Raw genomic sequence first — 13,549 nt, forward strand, 5'->3', positions numbered from 1 at the left:
GCCATTAGGAAGCCAGTCCAACATTGCCACCATCAGGAAGCCAGTCCACCATTTCTACCATCAGGAAGCCAGTCCAACATTGCCACCATCAGGAAGCAAGTCCAACATTGCCACCATCAGGAAGCCAGCCCACCTATTGTCACCATCAGGAAGCCAGCCCACTATTGTCACTATTTGGAAGCCAGTCCACCATTGCCACCATCAGGAAGCTGTCCCCTATTGTTACCATCAGGAAGCCAGTCCACCATTATCACCATCAGGAAGCCAGTCCACCATTATCACCATCAGGAAGCCAGTCCACCATTATCACCATCAGGAAGCTGTCCACCATTGTTACCATCAGGAAGCCAGTCCACCATTATCACCATCAGGAAGCTGTCCACCATTGTCACCTTCAGCAAGCCAGTCCACTATTGTCCCTATAAGGAAGCCAGACCACCATTCTAAAAATCCCTTCTTTTTTCTTAAGCTAAGAGAGGGACCCTCATCTAGGGATGTGGTCTGGAGAGCTCACTGAAGAGTGCCAGGTGGAAGTTAGCAGGAATCTGGCTGTCCTGTGGCATTGTGAGCATTAACCTCTCCCTCACTGAAGAGTGTCCAGTGGATACTGAAAGGAGGAATCCGGTGATATTGTGACATTGTGAGTAGTGACCTGAGCTCAGGGTCCTAGTGACTGTGTGCTGTTTCCTTTGGGTAGAAGAGCCAGTGGTAGTCCGGGCTGAAATAAGTTTTTAAACAAAAGGAACTCCTTTCTGTCATCTGTACTTTCTCCTCCATAGAGATTGTTCAGGGAGGCTTAGTAAAGTACAGTGTCCTCCTGCAAATATTCAGTGAATCTGGAGTATTCCATATCACCCTGCACCCTATCAAAGTTCCCCAGCAATAAAAAATCCTAAAAAGACATCCCCTGGAGTCATTACTGAGCCAAGAATGAATGAGCTATTGTGTGCCTGGATGCCTCTGCACTAGTTTTGGGAAAGTACTGGTTGAATTACAGCGGCTCCTTCAAGGGTAGCGCTAGATTAGATTTGGAGAACAACCAAGATATTGACATATCTCCATCAGACAAAGGGGGGAGGAGATGTTTTGCTTAACAGATCTGATTATAAAGAGGAAATGGATGGGATACGGGGGGATGGAAATACCTATGAGAAGTTGGGTGGTAACCCAATAGTGAAGTTCATGAAGGGGTTGAAGGATCTGGTAAAGCAAGCCAGTGATGGAGTATTTAGTCCCTCTGGGAAGCAAAATGCCTACAATTCATTGTATACCCACTATAGATAAGAATCTGGATAGAGCCCCGGGAAGACCCATAGTGAGTGGGCTCAACTCGAAACATGCTAGGATTGGAGAATACGTTGACTACTATCTCCGACCGATCGTAATGAAAAATGCAGGCTTTCTTAAAAGATGGCAAGGATGTGATAAGGATTTTGGAAGGGATGGAAGTGGGAAAATAGATTATATTTGCCACTATTGATATAACCTCCATGTACACCAATAACATAGGAAACCTGATGGATTGGAAGCGGTAAAATGGGCATCCAACAAGGCTTAGCACAATTAATTACTTGGCCTCCGGAAGATTTTACCCCTCCTTCCTGACCAAGGCATTTTTTTGGCTACTCAGCACAGCGCTATTTTAACTGGCAATGGCGCGGTCATGCAACACTGTATCCAAATGACATTTTCATTATTTTTTTCACATAAACAGAGCTTTCTTTTTGGTGGCATTTCATCACCTCTGGGTGTTTATATTTTTTGCGCTACAAATGAAAAAAATCTGGAAAATGTAAAACAATATAAAACAAGTATTTTTTTATTTCCTGCTATAAAACACATCCAATAAAAAATGTAAAATATAAAAAAGAAAACCCAATAAGTGTATATTATTTGGTTTGCATGACCGTTCTATTGTCTGGCATAGATACTTGAATTTTTTAACTTTTTTTTTTTTAATGTTTTTTATATACTAGTAATGGCAGTGATCAGTGACTTATCATGGGACTGTGATAATGTAGCAGGCAATCTAACACTCACTGACACTGGCTGGGGGGCATAGGTGTGCGCAGCCTATTGCATTAAGGTGTGTGCACCCCAAAGGTAAAACAAATATGCATGTTTGTGCATGTGTATATATACTGACATTGTCAGTGGACAGTGTCAGTAGGGCAGAGATTGATGTCAGTAGTTTTTTTTTTTTTACAATATTTTTAAGAGCCCATTGGGGAGCTTTGGTGAAATTATCAGGGGTCCAAACGGGGAATCTGCAACACACGGGGTTATTAGGGTATGCCCAGGCACATCTGGCACACCCTATTCTGGGAGGTACATTAACTTATTGACACTGACATAGTGACACCAATACAGTGATCAGTGCTAACAATATACACTGTCACTGTACTGTTGATACTGGCTGGGAAGGGTTAACATCTAGGGCGCTCAAGGGGTTAAATGTGTGCCTAACGTTGACTGTGTGTATTATGTGGCGCGTTTACTAAGCGACCTTGCTGTTTTTTTTTTGGTTTTTTTTTTTACCAGCTTCGCAGGAAATAAAGAAGCAGCAAGATTGCCTGTCAGTGTTCGGAGCTCTGTGTTGTTTACAGATCATAAGCTTTCTTATTAAGCTTATAATCTACCAGAACACCCAGATCCTTCTCCACCATTGATTCCCCCAACTGTACTCCTAGTATGTATGATGCATGCAAGTTTTTACCCCATGCAGAATTTACATTTATCAACATTAAACCTCATCTGCCACACAGTTGCCCAATTAGACGGTGCATTGAGGTCGGCTTGTAAATTGGAGGACGTTATTCCACTGCATAGCTTGGTGTCATCTGCAAAGACTGAAATTGTACTTTTTATCCCAAACTCTATATAATTTAAAAGTATGATGAAAGGTGAGGGTTCGAACACTGAACCTTGGTACACCACTAATAACACTGAACCTTGGAGTACACCACTAATAACACTGAACCTTGGAGTACACCACTAATAACACTGAACCTTGGAGTACACTTCTAATAACACTGAACCTTGGGGTACACCACTAATAACACTGAACCTTGGAGTACACTTCTAATAACACTGAACCTTGGGGTACACCACTAATAACACTGAACCTTGGGGTACACCACTAATAACACTGAACCTTGGAGTACACCACTAATAACACTGAACCTTGGAGTACACTTCTAATAACACTGAACCTTGGGGTACACCACTAATAACACTGAACCTTGGAGTACACTTCTAATAACACTGAACCTTGGGGTACACCACTAATAACACTGAACCTTGGGGTACACCACTAATAACACTGAACCTTGGGGTACACCACTAATAACACTGAACCTTGGGGTACACCACTAATAACACTGAACCTTGGAGTACACCACTAATAACACTGAACCTTGGAGTACACCTCTAATAACACTGAACCTTGGAGTACACCACTAATAACACTGAACCTTGGAGTACACTTCTAATAACACTGAACCTTGGGGTACACCACTAATAACACTGAACCTTGGAGTACACCACTAATAACACTGAACCTTGGAGTACACCACTAATAACACTGAACCTTGGAGTACACCACTAATAACACTGAACCTTGGGGTACACCACTAATAACACTGAACCTTGGAGTACACTTCTAATAACACTGAACCTTGGGGTACACCACTAATAACACTGAACCTTGGGGTACACCACTAATAACACTGAACCTTGGGGTACACCACTAATAACACTGAACCTTGGAGTACACCACTAATAACACTGAACCTTGGGGTACACCACTAATAACACTGAACCTTGGAGTACACTTCTAATAACACTGAACCTTGGGGTACACCACCAATAACACTGAACCTTGGGGTAAACGTCTAATAACACTGAACCTTGGGGTACACCACTAATAACACTGAACCTTGGGGTACACCACTAATAACACTGAACCTAGGGGTACACCACTAATAACACTGAACCTTGGGGTACACCACTAATAACACTGAACCTTGGGGTAAACTTCTAATAACACTGAACCTTGGAGTACACCACTAATAACACTGAACCTTGGGGTACACCACTAATAACACTGAACCTTGGAGTACACTTCTAATAACACTGAACCTTGGGGTACACCACCAATAACACTGAACCTTGGGGTAAACGTCTAATAACACTGAACCTTGGGGTACACCACTAATAACACTGAACCTTGGGGTACACCACTAATAACACTGAACCTAGGGGTACACCACTAATAACACTGAACCTTGGGGTACACCACCAATAACACTGAACCTTGGGGTAAACGTCTAATAACACTGAACCTTGGGGTACACCACTAATAACACTGAACCTTGGGGTACACCACTAATAACACTGAACCTAGGGGTACACCACTAATAACACTGAACCTTGGGGTACACCACCAATAACACTGAACCTTGGGGTAAACGTCTAATAACACTGAACCTTGGGGTACACCACTAATAACACTGAACCTTGGGGTAAACTTCTAAAAACACTGAACCTTGGAGTACACCACTAATAACACTGAACCTTGGAGTACACCACTAATAACACTGAACCTTGGGGTACACCACTAATAACACTGAACCTTGGGGTACACCACTAATAACACTGAACCTTGGGGGACACCACTAATAACACTGAACCTTGGGGTACACCACTAATAACACTGAACCTTGGGGTACACCACTAATAACACTGAACCTTGGGGTACACCACCAATAACACTGAACCTTGGGGTAAACGTCTAATAACACTGAACCTTGGGGTACACCACTAATAACACTGAACCTTGGGGTAAACGTCTAATAACACTGAACCTTGGGGTAAACGTCTAATAACACTGAACCTTGGGGTAAACGTCTAATAACATTGAACCTTGGGGTACACCACTGATAACACTGAACCTTGGAGTACACCACTAATGACACTGAACCTTGGGGTACACCACTAATGACACTGAACCTTGGAGTACACCACTAATGACACTGAACCTTGGGGTACACCACTGATAACACTGAACCTTGGGGTACACCACTAATAACACTGAACCTTGGGGTACACCACTAATAACACTGAACCTTGGGGTACACCACTGATAACACTGAACCTTGGAATAAACGTCTAATAACACTGAACCCTGGGGTACACCACTAATAACACTGAACCTTGGAGTACACCACTAATGACACTGAACCTTGGGGTACACCACTAATGACACTGAACCTTGGAGTACACCACTAATGACACTGAACCTTGGGGTACACCACTGATAACACTGAACCTTGGGGTACACCACTAATAACACTGAACCTTGGGGTACACCACTAATAACACTGAACCTTGGGGTACACCACCAATAACACTGAACCTTGGGGTAAACGTCTAATAACACTGAACCTTGGGGTAAACGTCTAATAACACTGAACCTTGGAGTACACCACTAATGACACTGAACCTTGGGGTACACCACTGATAACACTGAACCTTGGGGTACACCACTAATAACACTGAACCTTGGGGTACACCACTAATAACACTGAACCTTGGGGTACACCACCAATAACACTGAACCTTGGGGTAAACGTCTAATAACACTGAACCTTGGAGTACACCACTAATGACACTGAACCTTGGGGTACACCACTGATAACACTGAACCTTGGGGTACACCACTAATAACACTGAACCTTGGGGTACACCACTAATAACACTGAACCTTGGGGTACACCACCAATAACACTGAACCTTGGGGTAAACGTCTAATAACACTGAACCTTGGGGTACACCACTAATAACACTGAACCTTGGGGTAAACGTCTAATAACACTGAACCTTGGGGTAAACGTCTAATAACACTGAACCTTGGGGTAAACGTCTAATAACATTGAACCTTGGGGTACACCACTGATAACACTGAACCTTGGAGTACACCACTAATAACACTGAACCTTGGGGTACACCACTAATAACACTGAACCTTGGAGTACACCACTAATGACACTGAACCTTGGGGTACACCACTAATAACACTGAACCTTGGGGTACACCACTGATAACACTGAACCTTGGAATAAACGTCTAATAACACTGAACCCTGGGGTACAGCTCTAATAACACTGACCCTTGGAGTACACCACTAATAACCTTAGACCATTCAGAGTAAGAATCATTAATCACTACTCCCTGAATTCGGTCTTTTAGCCAGTTTTCTATCCATTTACAAACTGATCTTGCCAAGACTATAGACTTGTAGACCTTAAGCTGGCCATACATTATACAATTTTCTTGTTCAATTTCCTTTAGAGTCACCTTCAACTATGCAGTGCATGGCCATGCCTGATTGCATACAAATTGAAAGTGTTTAGGTCTGACCTCATATTACATGGTTTTGGTAAATCTAAAGGAAAATTGTATAAGAAAATTGTGTAATGTATGGCCAGCCTTACACATAAGTTTGGGGAACTGTGTCAAATGCTTTGGAAAAAATCTAAGTATAATATATACACAGCAAAAAAAAACAAAAAAACACAAGGGGGCGCCGGCATCAATGGGTTTATTATGATTAAAAAGCCAAATGCAAACTCACAGAAGTATCAAGTCAAAGAGCTTATCTGCAGCCATGCCACATTAGATGGAAGCCGTCCACCGAAAGAGCCGCTTGTAACAGAAAATTGCGTGTTGTCCATGTGGAAACCAAGTCCAATGATCCAGGAAGTGAGGAGAGCCACTGTGGGACACAAGGCAGGAAGTGACATCACACTTGGGGCGGGCTGGTTGCCCGTGGATGGTGCGTTAGCATTTGCGCCACAATTTCATTTGTTGTTTGTTCTATATCCACAGCCACTCCTTTTGTCTAAGATTTTACTTCCTCATAAAAAGAAATCGGATTCGTGAGACGACTTCTTTCTTTCATGAATCCATGCCGGTTTTCTGCCGAAAACTCCAACTCACCATTTTTAAAATGTATTTGTGTTCAATACAATTTTTTTAAACCATCCCCACCTAACATTGTGTGTCCCCTCCTCCACCCCCCACAGCATTGTCTCTTTCATCCCATGTCTATCTCATCCATCCCAGGTCTGTTTCATCCACCCCGTAATAGCGTGTCACCCATCCCCCATCCCATCATTGTGTGTCACCCATCCACTACCATTGGTGGGAACCCCTCATAATGGGCACAGCAGGGGTAAAGACCCGGGAACTCAGCACAGGGATGGTGGAAACCAGTGGCAGGTGGTGCTCAATTTTTTGGGGGGGAGGGGGGTGCAAACAAACTGAAAAATACTGACAAAAAAAATACCATCAATTTCAGCCTCACTTGTGCCCATCAAATGCAGCCACTGTGCCGTCAATTGCAGCCATTGTGCCCATCATATGCAGCCACTGTGCCCATCATATGCAGCCACTGTGCCCCATCAAATGCTGCCACTTGCAACCATCAAATGCAGCCACTGTGCCCATCATTTGTAGCCACGTGTGCCCCGTCATATACAGCCACTTGTTCCCGTCATATGCAGCCACTGTGCCCCATCAAATGCCGCCACTTGTGCCCGTCATATGCAGCCACTGTACCCATCATATGCAGTCACTTGTGCCCATCAAATGCAGCCACTGTGCCCCATCATATGCAGCCACTGTGCCCATCATATGCAGCCATTTGTGCCCCTCATATGCAGCCGTTGTGCCCATATGATGCAGCCACTTGTGCCCATCAAATGCAGCCACTGTGCCCCATCATATGCAACCACTGTGCCCCATCATATGCAGCCACTGTGCCCCATCAAATGCTGCCACTTGTGCCCTTCATATGCTGCCACTTGTGCCCGTCATATGCAGCCACTGTACCCATCATATGCAGTCACTTGTGCCCATCAAATGCAGCCACTGTGCCCATCATAAGCAGCCACTGTGCCCCATCATATGCAGCCACTGTGCCCCATCAAATGCCGCCACTTGTGCCCGTCATATGCAGCCACTTGTACCCGTCATATGCAGCCACTTGTGCCCGTCATATGGTTCTGTGGTTCTGTGCGTCTCTGCATGTTTGGCGCATTATATTGCAGTATATTATAGTGTATCCTTGGAGTGTGTCTGTGTAGTGCGAGTACTCAAATTAAAGTGCACCAAACACCTCCAAACATCCTCAACCTCAGATGTTGGATCTGAGTTTGAGGATGACAGGAAAATGAGCCTAGAGAGAGGGAGGAACACTGGTAGACAAATTGGCATTCATATTCCCCAAGCCGCAGCGTATTGCCAAGTTGTCTCCAGTGGTAATGATGAAGATGGAGGAGATGATGATGATGTCACTGATGCGACTTGGGTGCCAGATAGAGCAGAGGAGGAAACTGAAGGTGAGGCGGCACAACCCCAAGGAGGCCGACATCAAGAAAGAGTAAAGAGCAGCCACCCTATTCCGTCACATTCTGCAGCTGTTATCTCCCAGCCCACTCCCCAAAGCTCAGCTGTCTTGGCCTTTTGCAGCACATCTGCAGCAGATTGCACTGTTGCTATCTGCAAACTGTGTCTCAGGCACATCAAACGTGGCAAAAACACCAACCATTTGGGTACTACCTAACAAGGCATTTGAAGTCCATCCACTCACCCCTTTGGCAAAAGCACCTAAAAGTCACACAAAAGGGGCACAAATCTGTCCCTCATCCTCCTCCTTACCCACTTCAGTCTGCCCCTGCAATACCGAGTCATTATCTTTCAGCAGCCTCCACTGACAGGGATGATGTTATAGCACAGGGTGTCCCAGGTCCTAGCAGCACATCTGCCAGCAGCACACCACCAGCTGTAAACTGTAGCTGGCAAATTTCTCTGCCCCATCTGCTGCAGCGGAAAAAAAATACAGTCCCTGCCGCCCACAAACCCAGCGTCTGAATGCAAGCTTGTCAAATCTGTTGGTTTTCCAACTTCTGCCTTTCAGCCTGGTGGATTCTGCCCCCTTCCGTGAATTTGCACAATGTGCTGTACCACAATGGCAGGTTCCCAGTCACTACTACTTTTCATGTAAGGCCGTTCCATCTCTCTACCATCACATGGAAGGGAATGTTCTGGCATCATTGGGCAAGGCAGTCAGCCATAAAATCCACCTTACTGCTGACACGTGGTCCAGCAAGCATGGAAAGGGACGATATATTTAGTTCACAGCACACTGGGTAACACTGCTTGCAACTTGAAAGGATGCAGGACAGGGCTCAGGGCTGCAGCTTGTTGTGCCCCCATGTCTCCATACAGCTGGTAGTGATGATGCCAGACCTGTGAGCTCTACCCCCTCCTCCTCCTCTGCCACCTCCATTCCCTTCTCTGCAGAATTGTTCTATGAACATCAGGTACCCCTAAGCGTTCAAAGGGCTATTCCCAGAGTCAGGCTAAAAGGTGCCATGCAGTGCTTCAGCTGGTGTGTTTAGGGGACAGGAACCACACCGGAGCAGAGATTCTTGCAGCTCTGCAAGGACAGGCCCAGAGGTGGTTCACACCACGCCAGCTGGAGCCAGGAATGGTGGTGTCCGATAGTGGCTCAAACCTCCTGTCCGCCCTTAGACAAGGAAAGTTGACACATGTGCCATGCCTGGCACATGTCCTCAATTTGGTGGTGCAGCATTTCCTAAGTACGTACCCAGGGTTGCAAGATGTACTAAAGCAGGCCAGAAGAGTCTGTAGCCATTTCAGGCGGTCATACGCAGCCAGTGCTCAGTTGGCTGAAATTCAGCGGGAATTCCACCTGCTTGTAAACCGCCTAATTTGTGACATGCCCACCAGGTGGAACTCAACTTTGGGAATGCTGCAGCGGCTATACATGCAGCAGAGGGCCGTCAACGAATACCTGTGCCAGAACGGCACAACGACAGGCTCAGGCCATCTCGGCTTTTTTCCCCATGCCAATCATGCACTGTATTGTCACCATTTGAGGAGGCCACAAGGATGGTGAGCAGTGACAGTGCATGCATCAGTGACACAATCCCTGCTGGAACAGACTCTGTGTGGCATTATGGACAGGGCACTGGAGGCAGAGCAGCAGGAGGAAGAGGAGGACTTCCTTTCCTCTCAAGGCCCACTTTATCCAGACACCATCATTCCTATGTCACAGAACACACAGGAGGAGAGAGGGGAGGAGGAGGATTCTGGCACTTTCATAGGCTTTGAAGAAGAGGAAGACATGCGTCAATCTGTAAGCGATGGTTTTCCCCAGTACCCTTGGAAATAGTATGTAGCTGGGAGAAAGAAGTTCCAGATGCTGTCATCCTGAGTGACCCAGAGGAATCTGCTTCTCAAGCCTCTGCAAATTGAGGCGCATGGGCAACTTCATGCTTCAAAGCCTGCGAAAGGACCCAAGAATACGTGGCATAAAGGAGAAGGATGATTACTGGCTGGCAACCCTCCTTGACCACTGTTATAATGGGAAGGTCTCAGAAATAATCCCGTCCCCACAGAGAGTGCAGAAGATAAAATCTCTTGAGGACATGTTAAAGAGGATTGTATTGTTTTTAGTGACTCCAGTAGGTTACAGTGTGGTGGAAAACGTAGTTTTGAGTCTTCTGTTGTTCAAGAGAGGAGCGTTGGAGAAGGCGTCTGCCTAAGTGAGGCATTTCGGAATTTTTTTAGTCCTCGCCGCCCAGGGCTGTCAGCTTCCACATCTTATCGGCAGCATTTGCATCACATGGTGGACGATTACCTCGGAGCCAAAACAGAGATGGAGAGCTTTCCAGCTGATGATCCACTGACTTACTGGGTCATGAGAATAGACCACTGGCCAGAACTTGCCCAATATGCTAGTGAGTTGTTGGGCTGCCCTGCATCCAGCGTACTTTCAGAACGGGCATTCAGTGTTGCAGGAGGTTTCATTACTGATCATAGAACGCATCTGTCCACAGACTCTGTGGACCAAAATGAATCAGTCCTGGATTACCAGCTATGAAGCCCCTTATGCCAATGTCACTGATTAAGTCTTATTGGGATGTGGAATCTCTGCAGGACTTCGAGGCTGCTTAGCTTTGAGCGTGTTCAATCATTTCATGTGGAAGAATGTTTTTGGTGTAGGTTTCATGGACACAGTTAACACCCAAAGACCAATTTTCTGCACCTGTTTGACAGGTGCATATCATTACAATTTTTTACAGCAAGGCCAATTCTTGCTTTCATCAAGATTACCTCTATAGGGTTACGGTGGGAAGGTGCCACCGACACTCAAAGACCAATTTTTCTGCACCTGTTTGACAGGTGCATATCATTGCAATTTTTTACAGCAAGGCCAATTCTTGCTTTCATCAAGAGTACTTCTATAGGGTTACGGTGGGAAGGCGCCACCGACAACCAAAGACCAATTCTTTACGCACCTGTTACTTCTATCCAAAGTCAAAGTGACACCAGAATGTATCCAAAAAATCTCGTATCTTGTTCCAAGTGCACTACATTGTGGCCTCATCATACACTGGCAGTAACGAACACAGAACTATATGGCGTTAAACTCTCAGTAACGCACGCAAAACTATATGACGTTAAACTGGCAGTAATGCACACGAAATGATATGCCGTTAAACTGACAGTAACGCAAACAGAAGTATATGGCATTAAACCGGTAGTAACGCACACAGAACTATATGGCGTTAAACTGGCAGTAACTCATGCAAAACTATATGGCGTTAAACTGGAAGTAATGCACACAAAACAATATGGCGTTAAACTGGCAGTAAAGCACGCAAAACTATATGGCGTTAAATAGGCAGTAACGCACACAAAACGATATGGTGTTAAACTGGCAGTAACGCACACAGAACTATATGGCGTTAAACTGGCAGTAACTCATTCAAAACTATATAGCACTAAACTGGCAGTAACGCGCACATAAGTAATTGGCGTTAAACTGACAGTAACACACACATAAGCAAATGGTGTTACACTGGCAGTAACGCAATCAAATAGATGGTGTTCAACCGTCACTACACTGATGCTATCTGAACTGTTCCTACATTAGCTATACACTAATGTCAAGATTACTGACACGGTCTCACTACACTACAGTGAAACTATATGAGCTGTCCCTACTCTACACTAATGTATGTATGAATGACACGGTCTCACTACACTACAGTGAAACTATTTGAGCTGTCCCTACTCTAGCTGCATACTATGCAAAGCTGAACGATGGTCCTCCTCACAACACTCACACTATCCCTAGACTGACTATCCCTAGACTGACACTAAACTAATATTCTACACTGACAATTGAAGCAAAATAGCACAGTATAGAACACTAACTAATAGCACTGAATAGAGCCCCATTCTCTCTCTCTTCATGCCAAAATCACACTGAAAATGGCTGCCATTGAAAGAATACTTTTATACTGTGGGGCGGGAATGAGCCATGATTGGATAAAGTCATGGTGACAGTGTCCAATCATGATTCTGACAGTTCTTTGTGCCCTGATTGGCTGAAGCTTTCACTGCTTTAGCCAATCAGAGCTAGCAATGCACTGTTCAGCGCCGAAATGCATTGTGATTGGTTCGGGGGGGGGGGGGAGAAACGGTCGAACGACCCGTTTGTTTGGCTCTTTGCCAAACGTCCGAACAGCAAAATTTCGGCCCGAATTTATGCTCGGGCCAAACCATTCCCCCATCCCTAGTTCTGAGGCCTGCTGTAGGATTGTCCATGAAAACTGATCTTAATGGCTTAACATGTGCAGCAGATAGAGGACCAAGCCATCTGATCAGCAGATCCAATTCTTCAGCAGCTGTAATGCCAAGATCACTGATTGCAGTTCTGAAGGCACATTTCCAACTTCTGTAGTTCTCAGGTTGGTCATCAAAACTTGTGAGACCAGTCTTTGTGAGCTCTCTGCAAAGTATGTACCGCACAAACTCTGATGTCTCAGTTATCTCTGCCTTTATGCAAGACGTTGTTGGCTGAATGGTGCTGATTGCGCTATCTTTGACATTGTTGTTAAAGGACACAAGGAAATATGGTGCAGCAGATGCATTTAGGTAAGTTGCTTACTTGAAGTCAGTTGTTCCAATGGTACGTTGATTTAAGGCAGTACTGATGACAGGAGATTGATGATTGCAGCTTGCTCTGATGCTCTGTGACATATGAAGGAAGGTTAGGTGGGCACGCAGGAAAGGCACTGGAGTGATTTTTCATGCAAGAATTTGCTGGAACCTCTTTAACTTGATGCTGTGAAGAAGTCTTTATGTTGTCAAGAGCATTGGAGACGATGGAGTGTACACTGCAATAGCTTAGGACATAGTCTTTAGTGCATTTAAGGGGATCTTCCATGTCTGCTATGTTTTAGGTTGATTCTGTCTTTCTCACTTGCACCTTCATCTGCACTGATAGCTTGCTCTAGGACCCTTAGCTTTGCCATAGCTGCCTCATGTTTACACTGTTTATTTAAGATTTCTATTGCTGCTCTTTGACGTGCTGTCTGAGTTTCCATATCTGCTCTTTGACGTGCTGTCTTTTCTGCGTATGCGACCTGCACCTTGCTGGCTTCCACTT

Source organism: Aquarana catesbeiana, linkage group LG01 (assembly GCF_042186555.1).
Source record: "Aquarana catesbeiana isolate 2022-GZ linkage group LG01, ASM4218655v1, whole genome shotgun sequence".
In the NCBI taxonomy this organism is placed as follows: domain Eukaryota; kingdom Metazoa; phylum Chordata; class Amphibia; order Anura; family Ranidae; genus Aquarana; species Aquarana catesbeiana.